Source organism: Onychomys torridus, chromosome 7 (genome assembly GCF_903995425.1).
Source record: "Onychomys torridus chromosome 7, mOncTor1.1, whole genome shotgun sequence".
NCBI lineage: Eukaryota > Metazoa > Chordata > Mammalia > Rodentia > Cricetidae > Onychomys > Onychomys torridus.
Genome location: NC_050449.1, coordinates 25,683,167 through 25,698,334, shown reverse-complemented (window position 1 = coordinate 25,698,334; position 15,168 = coordinate 25,683,167). Strand labels below are relative to the sequence as shown.

The 15,168-nt window shown below is 39.5% G+C and overlaps 1 protein-coding gene across 5 annotated transcripts in view; it reads right to left on the bottom strand.

The window, feature by feature from the left end:
* The window catches only part of Zbtb44 (zinc finger and BTB domain containing 44), a 57,729-nt gene that overhangs the window by 30,782 nt on the left and 11,779 nt on the right, over nucleotides 1-15,168 (bottom strand). The window contains exon 2 of one of the 5 annotated variants that reach the window (XM_036194203.1): nucleotides 8,072-8,159. The exons of the other annotated variants lie outside the window; for them this stretch is intronic. The gene's annotated coding sequence lies outside the window, so the exon portion shown is untranslated. The remainder of the gene's footprint in view (nucleotides 1-8,071; nucleotides 8,160-15,168) is intronic. 5 annotated transcript variants of the gene reach the window in all.

Below are 15,168 nucleotides of genomic sequence, written 5' to 3'. Positions count from 1 at the left end.
TCCATGTCACTGGCATCCAGTGAGAGTGACAGATGAAATCCCAAAGAATAACAACAAAATATAATTATATTCAAAGAAGGACAAGTAAATCTTTGAAGAAATTAAAAGAAAACAAACACCTAAATGAAATAAGAAAGTCAATATAAGATATGGAAGACAAATTTAATTTAAAAAAGAAAGAAAATACTGACATGAAAAACATATCAAGAAAATCAAAAGCTCCTTGGACAGTGCCACCAATAGACCACGATCAAGGCAAAGCCAGAACACAGGAGCTTGAAGACAGGTGGAGGAATAGATTAGGGAGAAAGCACCAATGATATTTTATTTATTTATTTGTTTGTTTGTTTGTTTGTTTATTTAGTGTCAGGGTTTCTCTATATAACCATCACTGTCCTGGAACTTTCTCTGTAGACCATACTGGCCTAGAACTCAGATCTGCCTGTCTCTGGAGTGCTGGGATTAAAGCTGTGTGCCACCATGCATGGCTCAAAAGTATGATATTTTCAAGATACATGGGATATTAAAAACCAAATCCAAGAATCATAAAAAAGATTTTCAGTCTGAAGGCACTGAAAACATTTCAACGAAAGTCGTAGCAGAAAAGTTCCCAAAATTAGGGCAAAGGATGCCCTTAAACAAACAAACAAAAACCAGGAGGCAATTAGAACACTAGAGATGATGGGGGAAACAAAACAAATCTCTCCTTGGGGCTAGAAAGGTGGCTTAGAAGTTAAGGGGACAGACTGTTCTTACAGAGGACCCTAGTTTGATTTCCAGTACTCCATCAGGCAGCTCCCAACCACTGTAACTCCAACTCCAGGGAATCCAACACTGTCCTCTGGCCGCCACAGGAAACTGCAATCATGCATACATACCCCCACACAGACACACAAACATACATACAATTCAAAAACATTTTAAATACCCTCCCCTCACATTATACTTAACCCACTAAATAATCATAACAAAAAAATATACCAAGAGAAACAAGTCACACAAAAATGCAAGCCCACCAAAGTAACAATAGATTTCTCAACAGAAATTTGAAAAGCCAGGAGGGCATGGAATGATGTGATGTATTTCAAACTCTGAAAGAAAGCCAGGTGTGGTGGCTCACAGCACTGGGGAGGCAGAGGCAGGCTGGTCTACAGACCAAGTTCCAGGATGGCCAGAAAAACCCTGTTTCGAAGGAAAGCAAATCAAGGAAGAGAGGGAGGGTGAGAGGGAGGAGGGAAGGAAAAGAAAGAAAGAAAGAAAGAAAGAATGCAGACTGCAGACCATACACCAAGTAAAACTACCTGTTGTAACTGAAGGAGAAACTTTCCAAGTTTGTGACACTAAGACAGATACCTGAATCTTTCACACAGAAGAGAAAAATAAACATAAGCAGGAAACTGCAGCAAAGAATAGACCATGTCAGAACAATAGTTCAGAGTATGAATAGGAAAGCAAACACTATAAAATCAACACAATGATAAAGTGAACAATCCACCAAGAGGACATTACAATTCTAAACATGTATACACTGAATACTGGTGCACCCAATTTCATAAACACTAGATGTAAAGACAAACTGTTCCCAATATAACACTAGTGGGTGACTTCAATACCTCCTTCTCATCAACACATAGGTCATCCTGACAAAATATAAAGAGAAACCTCTGAGTTAAATGAAGCCATAGGTCAAACGGATCACATCAATTACTTTTCTCATTACTGTGACTAAATAGGAATGAAGGACTGCAATATTCCAACAATGGCTCCCATAGCCTCAGGCTATGTGCAAAATGCACTGACTCTTAACTCCAAAAGTTCCCATAGTTTATACTAATCCCAACAATGTTAAAACTAACTAACTAACTAACTAACAAACATTCAAAGCTCTTCTGAGACTCAAGGCAATTTCTTAACTGTGAGCCCCTATGAAATTAAGAAAAAAGTTGCACGGTTCCAATATTCAATGGCACAGAGTAAACATTCCTATTCCAGAAGGAATAGGAGTGTAGTAAAGTAAGATTGAGTTAAAACAAGATCGAAGCTCAGTGGGGCCAATATCCTATCCTGTAGCCCCATGTTTGGCATCTGAAATTTGTAGACTGCTTGGGTAGTCCAGCCCTGCAGCCCTGCTGCCTGTAGCACACTTACACACTCTTAGGCCAGGTCTATGATGTAGTTGCAGGCTTTTTCCTTTTCTTCTTCTGTTTAGATATCCCACAGTTCTGACATCTTTAATACACTGGGGCCACCACTGTAACTTGGGTTTCACTCACCTTCACACCTTGATGTAGGGGATCCTTTCAAGGACTCTGACCCTGCCACACATTGCTCAGCCTCCGCAGCTCCCTGAAGTATGCTTCCACGACCCACTCACTCTTGAATCTTTCATGACTGCAAAATCAGTACCACATGGATGCTCCAATGTCTACTGCTAGTTTGGGATGGAGTCTGGCCCCTTGGATCACAACTTTAGGGCTGCTAGTTTAGTTTCCTAGGCAGCTGCATTCTCACTGCAGGTTCTCTCCTCTCATAGCAAATGTGCATTTTCCTAAGTTGGAGCCTTTGGGTGGGATCTTATTATTCTCAGGGCACTTGTCCTACTCTCCCAGTGTAGAGCATAAGTTTCTCTTTAAGGGGGCTAATTCAGTTAACAGTTACAGTTACTTTTATTTGTGTGTATGTGCACATGTGTGGGGGTGGTGGTGGTGGTGGTGCCTGTGTGTGGTATAGTTAGGGCTTTTTCTGTAGCATCCCCCTTGCCTGCAACTTTAAACTTGCACGTGGCTCCTTTTCATGGCAAACTGCACAATTCATACCTTTTTGCCCTTTTCCCTCTCTTTAGACCTGAATAAGAGCAGTGAGCAAGTACCCATGCCACACACTCTTAATGCTACCCTTGCACTGAAATTTTTCCTAAACATATTATATTCATTACTTTAAAATTCAGCCTCACTAAAATTTTCAGACCACAGTCACAACAAAGACTGATCTCACCACACCCCCTTTGCCCCTCTCATGCACTAATGTAACCTGAATGACACCTAGTCCACTTCCCAACAGCATCCTTATTCCCCTTTGAAACTTCATGAGCTGGGTGTCCACACCTTATGTTTCTCTTAGTATTCTATTTTCCCAAGTTCCAACCAGAACAGCCCATTAACTTCTGCATTCTAGCAAATTTCTAGTTCCAAATTCCAAACTCTTCCACATCCCTCCTGCAAACCAGTTCTAAGCACCTAAGAACCACATGGTCAGGCGTATAACATAACATCCATACTTTTCTTGGTACCAATGTTCTGTACTAGTTATTTTTTCTTGCTGTACAGAATGCCTAACAAGAAGCAACTTAAGAGACGATTTATTTTGGCTCAGTTTGAGGGGAAGGTTTATTTGAAATGCTTAGAAGTGAATGAAAATGAAAACCAGTACCTTTAGGATATCATGAAAACTACTACAGAAGGAAATTAACACTGTAAGCAACTACATTTTAAAAAATCCACAAACCCCAGAGGTGTCTAATGAAATAGTTCATGGGCAAAGAGATAGGTCAGTAAGTAAAGCACTTGCTGCCAAGTCTGGTAACTGAATCTGGTCTTCAGAACCCACAAAAAAGGTGGGAGAGGAGAACCAACTCCATCCATATACTGTTCTTGGGCCTCTACACACACATGACAAATGTGTGCTCCTCCTGCCCCAGTATAAAGTATCTTTAAAAAGCAGAGTGACTTCAAATAAATAATTTAGTGTTCTAAGAGCCTTATAAAAACAGGAATAATAGAAATCCAGAGCTGGAGAGATGGCTTAGTGGTTAAGAGCACTAGCTACTTTTCTAGAAGTCCTGAATTCAATTCTCAGCAACCACATGGTGGCTTACAAACCATCTATATAGGATCAGATGCTCTCTTCTCGCTTGCAGGTATACATGCAGAGCATGCATACAAAAATATAAGTAAGTAAATAATTTAAAAAAATAACAGAAACCCAAATAAAGATCAGGTCAGTAATTAATGAAATTGAAATAAGAAAATATAAATAAGTTAATCAAAGAAATGGTTCTTCAAAAAGATTTACAAGATCCCAAAACCCATAGCCAAACCAACCAAAAGAAAGTAAAGACTAAATGCCAGGCAGTGGTGTCAAATGCCTTTAATTCCAACACTCACAGAGGCAGACAGATATATTTGAGTTCAAGACCAGACTGGTCTACACTGTGAGCTCCAAGACAACCAGAGTTATATAGAGACTCTGTCTCAAAAACAAAAATAAATTTAAGGAAGTTAGCAAGATCCAAAAAACGAATAGCTAACTAAAAGAGAAGACTCTACTTACAATTAGAGGTGAAAAGGGAGGCAGTACAATGGATTCCAATTAAACTTTTAAAAAAGCACAAGAACTTAAAAACTTACATTACAAACAACTGAAAAATCTAACAGAAATGGATGGACTCATGCACCCAAGATGAGAAAGACAAATTCAAAAGACCAGTAAAAAGCAATATGATTGAAGAAGTAATTAAAAAAAAAAAAAAGAACACTCTCCCTTAGGGCTGGAGATATGGTTCATCCATAAAATTTTCCTTAAGATAGGTCTACACTTCAGTGGCATTAAGTACATTTGCATTTCTAGAAGACGATAATCACTATCCACTTCCAAAATTGTTGTCATTTCAACCACTTCAACCTGGCACTCACTACCCACTGAACAACAGGCTTCAGCCCTCCCTCCCTTGGCTCCTAGGAGACACCTTCCTAGTTTGTCTCAGTTTACAATTCAAGGTTGAAGTGGTCCCTTGCATAATGCTCTCATGATTGAGCCACACTACAGTTCGTCACACTTTCCCTGCTCTCCAAGACTTAGTAATATTACAACATTGTGTGAATGTATCACATTTGTTTTAACCATTAATGAAATCTGCTCAAATTCCAACTCTTTAGGAGGTGTTTTGAACGACCTTGCATTCCTATAGCCTTCTAATATACTTCACTGAAGTCCACCCAAACATCAAATCCTAACATTTCACTGCATTTTCAGAACAGTGGCTATTATAACGTGTTCACATCTCTTTCTTTTGCAAGTTACCAGTCTCATCTATGTTTTAATTATTTTAGCCATGACATGTACGACCGACTGATTTTCAATTGTGATACACTTCCATGGGCAAAGCTGCTTTTAAAAAATCATGCTGATAGCATAACAAATGTCATTCTGACAATAAGTTTTAAATGTACAGTTCAATGACTTAAGTATCTTCACATTGTTATATAAGTAGCAACCCCCCAACCCCAACCCACAAAAGGTCTCTCTGCAAAGCCCTGGCTGCCCTGGAACTCAATGATCTGCCTGCCTCTGCCCTCTGAGTGCTGAGATTAAGGTGTGCTCCCCCACACTTGGCATAAGTGGAAGCATTTCTATCTACTTTTAAAAGTTCAGGGCCAGGTAGTGATGGCACAGGCCTTTAATCTCAGCACTCAGGAGGCAGAGACAGGCAGATCTCTGTGAGTTCCAGGCCAGCCTGGTCTACAGAGCTAGTTCCAGGACATCCTACCCTGTCTAGAAAAAAAAAAAAAGAGAGAAAAAAAATTTTTTCAGGGTACAAAAGGAAACATCACCATAGATTTTTAACATGGTTATACCCAATGAATTTTACAAAGTGTAAGGAAGTACTTAAATTCTCATTTTCTCACACCCCCTTGCCAGTGCTGGGATTAAAGGCATGTGCTATCACATCTGGCACCAAAATTTTTCCATAAAACAATATATTATGTGGTGGTATTGTGTTCCCCACAATATTGTGCACCCTAATAAATTTATCTGGGGTCAGAGAACAGCCAGCCACTAGAACAGAGCCAAAAATGGTGGCTAGAAAATGGGTCAGAGCAAGCCATAGCAGAAGTTGGGCGGTGGTGGTGCAAGCCTTTAATCCCAGCACTTGGGAGGCAGAACTAGCTGGATCTCTGAGTTCAAGGCCACATTAGAAATAGCCAGGCATAGTGACACATGCCTTTAGTCCCAGGGAGTGATGAGAGAAAGTAGAAAGATATATAAGGCGTGAAGACCAGAAACTAGAGGCATTTAGCTAGTTCAGCATTTGGCTGGTTAAGGCTTTGGAGCAGCACAGTTCAGCTGAGATTCATGTGGAGGAAGACTCAGAAGCTTCCAGCCTGAGGAAACAGGATCACCTGAGGAACTAGCAAGGTGAGGTAGCTATGGATTGTTTTGCTTCTCTGATCTTCCAGCGTTCACCCCAATAACTGGCCCCAGGTTTGATTTCATTAATAAGAACATTTTAAGATTCCTGCTACAGTATTATCCTATGTGTGCATTTTAGGTTCAGAAAGGCATGCTTACAGAGGTAAGAGGGCAACTTTGTACAGTCAGTTCTCTCTGGCTATGTTTACATGGGTTCCAGAGATGGCACTGAAGTTGTCAGACTTGTAAGTGCAACCATCTCAACATCACAAAATTGTCATTTTTGTATAATTTATATTCAACCTAATTTTAAAAAACAGTTATGACAAATAAATCTTTCTTTACTCCACAGATATCACAAAGACAAACACATGTATAACTAAAAATTCACAAATTTAATATTAGAATTCATATAATTTACACGATGTGATATTACTGGAATTCCTTTCATTATTTTAGATGCCTATAGGTAATATGGATGAACAATTACCATAACCTTCCTCCTTTAGAAAATTACTAATGTACTGGGCGGTGGTGGCAAGTGCCCTTAATGCCAGCACTCGGGAGGCAGAGGCAGGTAGATCTCTGGGAGTTTGAGGCCAGCCTGGTCTATACAGTGAGTTCTAGGACAGTTAAGGCTACACAGAGAAACCCTGTCTCCACAAACAAACAAACAAGCTGGAAGATGGAGAGATGGCTCAGAGGTTAAGAGCATTTTGTTGTTCTGGCAGAGGATTTGGGTTTGATTCCCAGCACTCACACAGTGGCTCACAACTTTGTGTAACTGCAATTCCAGGGGATCCAACATCCTTTTCTGGTCTTCATGAGCACCAGACATATACTTAGTGCACAAGCATACACAGGCAGGCGAAACACCCATACACATAAAACATAAAATTAATTTTTTAAAAATTCAGGCTAGCCATGATGACATTTGCTTTTAGTTCCAGTACTCGGGAATCATAGACAAGTTGATCCACATAGCAAGAGCTGGAATGTAGCCCAATGGGTACACATAGTGCTTCCCTAACATGTGCATGACCCTGAATTAAATCGCATGAAGTGCAAAAAAATCATCATCATCATACACCAAAACCTAGAATTCTAATAATATCAAACATGCCAATAACTGATAACTGCCAACTATTAATGATACTATACATTAATAATGGTTCTTTAAATAAAGTAAGGTAGCCCCCCCCCCCTTTGAGATAGAGTCTTTCTGTGTAGTTCTAGCTGTCTTAGAACTCACTCTGTAGACCAAGCTGGCCCAAAACTCAAGAGATCCGTCTGCCTCTGTCTCCCTAGTGCTGGGATGAAACCCAATTCTTTAAACTCTAATTTACTCACAACTGGTTAACAGACAGATGACAATCTCAAGTTACTCATTTGAGGACTTTGACTAAACTGATCAAGAACAGGACTTCAAATAGCTGCTCTGGAAGTCACTAATCTGTAGATACAGGCAACTACAGAGAAACATTCTGCTTTGGTAATAGTAATATTCTAAGTGCCTCTAGATCAGTGGTTCTCACCCTTCCTAATGCTGCAACCCTTTAATATAGTTCCTCACATTTTGATAACCCCAACCATAAAATTATTTTTGTTGCTACTTCACCACTGTAATTTTGCTACTGTTGTGAATCGTGATGCAGCTATCTGATATGTGATCCCCGTGAAAAGGTCATTTTGATCCCCCACGGGTTAAGAACCGCCGCTTTAGATTAACTATATGCCCAGTCAATGTGACTCTGAAACTGAAACATTTTCATGTACTATATAGCTATTTGTATTCATGGCTTAAACATTACTTTTAAGGTTAAGAAGATGGCAAAATTGAAAAGAGGCAGTATTTCACCCCTCTTAGAAAATCAAAACTTACTTGAGCCAGTGCGACGGCTGGATGGATAAAAGTACTTGCTACACAATCACACAATCAGATGACCTAAACTTGCATCCCTGGAACCATGCTAAAAAAAAAAAAAAAAAAGTAAGCAGGGCGGTGCATGTAATGTCAGCACTCATATGCTAAGACAGGAAGCTTGTGGGCCAGCGAGCCTGGAACACACAGATACCCTGCCTCAAACAAGGTAGAGGGCAAGAACCAATACCCAAGTTTGGCTTCTGACCTCTATACACATACCATGACATATGCACATGTGCTCATACAAGAAAGGTACATAAAAATACTAAAACATTTTTTTCATAACACAAACAGAATGAAGGAATTTGAATTTGGGACATGAAAAAAAACAGTTCAGAAAAGAGTTTAGTTAGTTAAACATCAGTTGCCAGATACTTGTGCTAAAATCCAGAAAGCTTAGCTAAATTAGTAGCTTAACAGAACTGGAAGTGGACCTCAGATAATTTGGTTTCTACAATCCACAGCTTTGGACAAAATTCAAGAGTTAAAACTAGAACCTAAGAGCTGGGAAGTTGATTCAGTGACTTTGGATCATACCCAAGTTTAGATCCCTAGCAGCCATGGTAGAAGTTGGAGAGAAATGGGCATCTTTGCAAGTACCTATAACCCTCCAGTTTGCAAGAGTGGAGGCAGAGACAGGAGGATTATTGGAGCTTGGAGACAGACAGACAGACACACACCCCTACCTACAAACCCCTGAAGCTGCTTTCCATATTACACATTGTGGTGGTTTGAATAAAAAAGTCCCTCATAGGCTCATGTATTTGAACACCCAGGCCCACACTGGTGGTGGAGCCATTCGGGAAGTTTACAGAGCATTGCTGGAGGAGGTCCACTCCAGGGCGGAAGAGTTCAGAGCCTTATTCCACTTGTCAGATGCCATCTCTCAGCTTCCTGCTCCAACCACTATGCCTACTACTTCCTTTCATGCATTCCCTACCATATATAATGGACTCTTCCACCTGAAACCAAAGCTAAAATAAAACCCTTCTTTTTGTTGTTTTTCAAGACAGGGTTTCTTTGTAACAGCCTTGTCAGTCCTGGAAATCACTCTGTAGACCAGCCTGACCTTGAACTCACAGATATCTGCCTATCTCTGCCTCCCAAGTGCTAGGATTAAAGGTGTGCACCACCACCTGGCTATAAAACTCTTCCTTAAGTTGCTTTTGGTCATGGTATTTTAACATAACCAATACACGAGTCTCTTTCCAGTGACTTGTAATTGTCAATAATAAAAATACTTGTCTCTAGAGAAACAACTGTCCTCTTCCTTGCACAGGGGTGGGATGGGTGTCTAGTCTTAGGAGTAGAACCCAGGGCCTCCTGTATATTAGGGCAAACATTCTACCACTGAGCTACCTTCCCAGTCCTAGGACAATTGTTAATAGAATAGAAATCTTTTCTTTCTAGAACTCAGTCAACTCTCCTAAAAGTGTCAAATTGTTTCTATACAGAAAGAAAGCAGTTACTCTGGTGAAAAGTTAGGGCTTGTTATAATACTGCCTTTTAATTTAAAATTGTCAAACTGTTGCAAAGTCATGCAAGTCCTGTAACAAAATGGTATGTAAACAACAACAACAAAAGAGGCTAGAGATTTAAGATTTAACTCAGTGGCATAGAGTCTCTTTCAAAGGAAAGGTCCTACTTTTGATCCTTGGTAAAACTAAAAATAAACTAAAGGTTGCTAATATTGACTGAAACAACAAAACAGAAGATTGAAAAGTTATTGTTGGACTAGAATAATGATTGTAACTTTTGAAGTGCTAGGAATCAAGTACAATATCACAGAACACTAGTCACATACCTCTGAGCTACAGCTACAGCCTGTACTAGAATATTCAAAGCTCTCTTATTGGTAGTACTGTTGCTTGAAAACAAAGTAAGGAAAAAGTGATTATGAAGATGCCAAACATTAGCACATTAGTATATGCTGACTGTCTCAGAGAAGTACTTTTCAATCTGCAAATGTAAGTGAAAACTATAATAAAGTTTTTTTAACTTTTTTTTTTTTTTTGCCATTTGGTGGTGGCACACAGGGCAGAGGCAGGTGGATCTCTTGAGTGAGGCCAGCCTGCAGCCTGGTCTACAGAGTGAGTTCCAGGACAGCCAAGTCTACCACAAAGAGAAACCCTGTCTCAAAAAACAAAACAAAACAATTTTTTTTAGATTCCTTTATGTGTATGAGTGTTTTGCTTACATGTATATAAGTACACCAAGTGCATTCCTGGTGCCCACAGAGGCCTGAAGAGGGTGTTAAATCCCCTGGAGGTATAGACTGCCCTGCACTGCCATATGGGTACTAGGAATTAAACCTGGGTCTTCTGTAAGAACAAGTGCTCTTAACTACTGAGCCAACTCTCCAGCCCTTCAATTTTATTTTAAATACTGGGTCTTGTTTATTACTAACTCTGGCCTTGAACTCCTGGGTACATGCCTATAATCCCAGCACTCACAAGGCTGCGCAGGACTGAGAAACGGTTACATAGCTAGACCCTGTCTCAAAACCAAAACCAAAACCAACTAAAGTGAATTAAAAGATTATGCTGCTTTAGCAACCTAGTAGCTAGACTACAACAGGCTCATGCCTTTGGAGAGCGAGCACACTCCTGAGTAAATGAACACTCATGACAGGAGCATGGCCAAGTAAAGGCCTCCAGTGCCTCAGATGATAAGGTCTTCTTCCCCTGGTGTAAGCAGGAATATTGACAAATGGTTGACTTTTTTTGCTAAGCAGTACATTGCAAAAAGTATGTACTGCATTTCCTTGTCCCTTCTCCCATGCTGCACCCCCCTCTCTGACTGTTCCCCTACAGAGATGAACTAACCTGCCTTCTCAACCATGCTATATTATGAATGCACTGTGCATCCCGGCTGCTGACATGTCTCCATCTGATCACACAACTCACTCGATTCCAGCTTTACATTACTGTGTCTTAATCATCTAAGCTCCAGTCAGGTTTCTAGGACCTAGCTTTGAGGCCAACTTACATGCCACTGGGTCTAACTTCTTTTCTTAGAAACCTATTATCCCAAGTCTTCCCAATAAACTGTATGTACCTTAAATTGTAACTACTCTTCAATTCCAATTAAGGTTTCTAATTCTAGATCTGCCACGGACAGACATCCCTGATATCTGTCCATTTAAACTACAGAAGACTGACGTAAGGATAAATGTACCAAGTCTTTTAATACATTACTATACACTAATTAAAAACAAACAAAAAAAAAAACCCCAAAACATGATAGTCTTTTTTTTTGGAGGCCCACAAAGGTTTCCTAGTGAAATCTGAGCTTGCTTTACTCAGCAGGGCTGCATTAGAGGATTGTTTGACCACATGTGTGGTTCCCAGGTGACTGGAAAAGGTCTGCACTTGGCTGTGTTAGGGGGAGGTCTTTTGCTCCTCCCCTTGGCATTCCTATAAATAGCCCTTTAGAAGAGACAGAAGGGGCTGGTGGATTAGGACCCAGGCCCTCCGGAGGCTACCCTGTGTTTCTGTTTCCCTCTCCTCTATCCTTTCTATCTAAATCTCTTATCCCTCTCTCCTTAAGAGTACCCTGGAGTAAAATGTGGGAGCTGAGTTCCCACACTTTTTGTAGTGCCCAAAATGTAGTAAGACTCCTTCACTTCCTATAAAATCAGTCAGGAAGAAAAGGCAGGAGGATCACAGGTTTAAGGCCTATTTGAGTTACACAATGTTCAAGGACAACCCGGGCAATTTAATGAGACTCTGTTAAAATAAAAGTAAAAATGGGTTGAGGCTATAGCTCAATATATAGTGTTTGCTATGCAATGCATAAATCTCTAGACTCAATGCCCAGTTTAAAAAAGCAAAAACAAAGAGCTTTGTAATCGGAGGGCCCTAAATCATCACTGTATTGCCAAAGAAGCTGGATGACCTAAGTCAGGCACAAGAATTCAATGAGTATATGTAAAGTATCCCAATGCTAACATATAGTGCACACACACATACATACATACATACATACACACACACACACACACACACACACACACACACACACACACACATACAGAGGATGTGGTACGGCAAGAAGTAAACAACGGTAGATTTGACTACTATATCTGATTAAATCAATTAAATCAATCTCCTTAACTTCAATTATGGGCTTCTAGTGACCCCTGAGAGTGCTTGATAATTCCACTTGGATGTGTTTGCCACATTTTCTCTTCATACCCCTCTTTTTTAAGAGAGGGCTCACTATGAGTCCCTGACTGGCTCAACTGTATAGCTTTTCTGACTTAGTCTTTCCTAGGATTACCGGCATGGGCTCTGCTAACGATGGATGTCTTCAACTACCCAGTCACTCAGAGCTTAAAAATCTAAGATAACAGTCCTCTTGTATTTGAGGCTACAGAAGCCCAACGGATGCCTGAAGCCATGTACAGTAATAGTATTGATCCCTATTATTCAGACCTACAATAATCATGTAGTACAATTATAACAATATACACAATGAAAGTTATGTAAACCTGGTCTCTCTCTTCAAAGTGTTAAAGCATTTACAGCTTATCATGAGTAGCTCAAACTGCAAAAGTCAAGCTGTGGATAAAGTAGACTGTTCATTTTTAATTCTCCAACCCAACCTACTAAAACCTGGAAACCATCTCTCAGATATTTTCCTTTATAGCCAAATTTAGACAGATTAAAGACCATCTTCTACTTGTGTTTAATGATAAAGTCATTTTCTAGAGCAAGAGTATTAACTGTGTCTACTATTAAGAAATAACCAAATTTTGTTGTTGTTTAAGGCACAGTCTTGCTATGTAGCCCTCATCTAGCTGAGTACTTACTATATAGCTGGCCTTGAACATCTGGTAGACCTTCAGTCTCAGTTTTCTGAGAGTTTGGATTACATGTATGTGTTAGCATGCCCAGCCAGTAATAATGAACTTGTGATGTCACTTAATTATTGGCTTTCTGATCTTCAACGGTTTGTCCTGTGCTTAGTTTTGAGATGCTTACCAAAAAAAAAAAAAAAAAAAAAAAAAAAAAAAAAAAAAAAAAATCCATCATGCTTGATAGGCACAAAATTGAAAATGCTACTAAACAAAGCTAGGCCATTATGATTGAAATTGAAATTCAGAATTAGCTAGATTAGTAAAGAATGGGGGAAAGTATGTTGTCCTATTGATGGGACAAATACTAAAGAGCATGAACAACTGAAATAACCCCAAGAACCCTTACAACATATGAAGCCATGGTATGTACATGATAACTAAAGATAACCAAGAAAAGACAAATAACAAGAAACAAACTTTGGTGTGCTGCCAGAGTAACAAACAATAAGCCTAGCAGTTAGATTTCAGGCTTTGTTGTCTCTTTACGCTCTTAAGTTTATGTAAAATGCATATTTCTAACACCAACAATATTATAAATTAAAACTTGTAAATTAAAAAAAAAAAAAGGATTCAGGTTAGCACGAGGGCTTAGCATGTAAGGTGTTTGCTGCCAAACCTGACAACTTGAGTTCCACCCCAGAAGCCACCTGTGGATGAAGACAAGAGACTCCGAAAAGTTTATCTGACTAGCACACACACACCTACACTCATACAGATTAAATAATACCAAAAAAAAAAAAGAAAAGAAAAAATTCATTTAAAAACAAGTCTATCATATGTTAACACAAAAGAACTTTGTCATTGTTTGGTTTGAGACCAGTTTCTGTGTAGACCTGGCTGTCCTGGAACTTGTTATGTAGACCACACTGGCCTTGAATTTACAGAGATCCATGCCTCTCAAGTGTTGGGATTAAAAGTGAGTGCTACCTTGCCCAGCTCACAAAATAGGTTTTTAAAAAAATTACTTTCTCAAACAAAAATAGGGGTGGTGGTGTAAAAAGTCAGTAGAATTCTTCCATGGCACTTGCACTCTGCTGTTACACTGGGTTTCACATAGCTTTTTATTGTTACTTGATTTTGTTCTGGAAGGCAGGTCTCACTTTAGCCCAGGCTGGCCTAGAGCTTACTCTGTAGCCCAGGCTAAGCTAGTAATTCTGCCTCAGGCTCCCAAATGCTATAATTACAGATATGTACTACCATGCCTAACTCTGGAAATCTCCACTGTACATCTGAGAAAGGAAAATAAAAAGAAAGCTGTAAATAGCATCTAAATACTGTTATGAGCCAGGTGGTCATCACTCACACACCTTTGAGGTTGGCAAATCTGAGTTTGGGGCTCTAGCCTTGTCTACAAAGCAAGTTTCAGGATAGCCAGGGCCACACAGAGAAACTCTGTTTTGAAAAACAAACCAAAACCAAATAATAATAATAACAATAAATAAAATGCTGTTATGAACTTGCCTTGACTTCATGGATTCTGAGAAGTTCTGGAGACCCCCAGACAACACTAACTACTAACCAGTGCCTGGTGAGCAGTATTTAGTGTGGCACGGTAAGTGCTCAAATAGTTTCTTCTGTCGTCTCACACTTAAAAGATCATAAAGGGCATATTCGTATTAGTGAGCAGAGGTACAGACATCAACAGTTTCTCACTGCAGCTATAAAAAAATATATTTAGGTAAAAGACAGTAGCCAAGAGAATGTCATCTGGCTAGAAAACTAGAAACTGCTAAGGAGCCTCAGATAACTCTCTTGGCACAAAACAAGCCCTTTGACTGCTTTCATCTCTGGATTGAAGACCGAGAATCAGGAGTCATCCTGTAACCATCAAGGAGCTAGTCTAAGAATGGCAAAATAAAAAGGTGAGAACATAAGCGTATGTCACTGAATTGTTAAATAAAATAACTCCATAGCTGTACTACTGTAGTGTTTGTCTTGTTTGAAATGACAAATGCCTTTACTGTTTTAGCTACTCAATTCAAGATTGTTAATTCATAAAATCAGTATCCTCTTATAGCTATCCCATAGATAATTTAAATGCTCAGTGATGGTTTATCTTTGTTAAGATTTATTTTTAAATTTTATTTTATATGTGTGTACCTGAGGTATGCACGTGTACCATGTGTGTGTGCAGGTGCTCAAGGAGCCCAGAAGAGGCCTCAGATCCCCTAAAACTGGAGTTAGAGATGGTTGT